Consider the following 759-nt stretch of genomic DNA (forward strand, 5'->3'; position numbering starts at 1 on the left):
ATATATATATATATATATATATATATATATATGCGTGTGTGTATACACATATATATATACATATATATATATATATATATATATATATATATATATATATATATATATATGTGTGTGTGTGTGTGTGTGTGTGTGTGTGTAGTTATAGATATTGATGGTGTTGTTTTTTAAAGTAAAATAACTTCCACTTTCAAAAGTTCAGTGACACAAATGATGTACTGCTGGGAAGCCAGCTAAGACAGCCAAGCCACTCAAGGTCCTGTTTAAAGCTGAATAGTTCAAACCAACAAAATCTAATATAAATACCTTTGTTGTCGAGATGGCAACTGAAACAAAACTTCTGACCCCGGTTTCGAAATCTTTGAATCAGGCTCTGCTGAGTTGTGCACTTCGTGATCACCAGAACACGAGATGAACTATGACTGTTGTAACCGATGCAAAATAACTGAAGCAGGTGTTTTCATGAGTTGCAGGTGTTTACGGCAGAGTATACTTTTCAATGGCTTGCAAAACAGAAGAGTTCTCTCACTTTTATTGGAGTTTCAGGGAACACATACGCGCTTCTTTCCAAATGGATTTTTATCATGAGCTCGTTTTTCTTCCGTTATTTTCTTCATTGATTTTATGTTTTGTTGTGTTACTCGCATTATATCGTAAAATCAGTATCATTCATTTCTGAAAAGTATTATGGATATTTCAATGCATTGCTAGAACTACTGTTTATTGCTTCACATCAACAATGATTGATTGATTTTAAAG

The 759-nt window shown here is 32.5% G+C and overlaps 1 protein-coding gene across 3 annotated transcripts in view; it reads right to left on the reverse strand.

Moving 5' to 3' along the window:
* Nucleotides 1–435, reverse strand: part of LOC137633283 (lactosylceramide 4-alpha-galactosyltransferase-like) — a 50,927-nt gene extending 50,492 nt beyond the window's left edge. For 2 of the 3 annotated variants that reach the window (XM_068365496.1, XM_068365494.1), the window contains exon 1: nt 307–435. The gene's annotated coding sequence lies outside the window, so the exon portion shown is untranslated. The remainder of the gene's footprint in view (nt 1–306) is intronic. The other variant, XM_068365495.1, reaches the window with a different exon arrangement.
* Nucleotides 436–759: the final 324 nt, after the last annotated feature.

The sequence above is a fragment of the Palaemon carinicauda genome, chromosome 42 (genome assembly GCF_036898095.1).
Source record: "Palaemon carinicauda isolate YSFRI2023 chromosome 42, ASM3689809v2, whole genome shotgun sequence".
NCBI classification, from domain to species: Eukaryota; Metazoa; Arthropoda; class Malacostraca; order Decapoda; family Palaemonidae; genus Palaemon; species Palaemon carinicauda.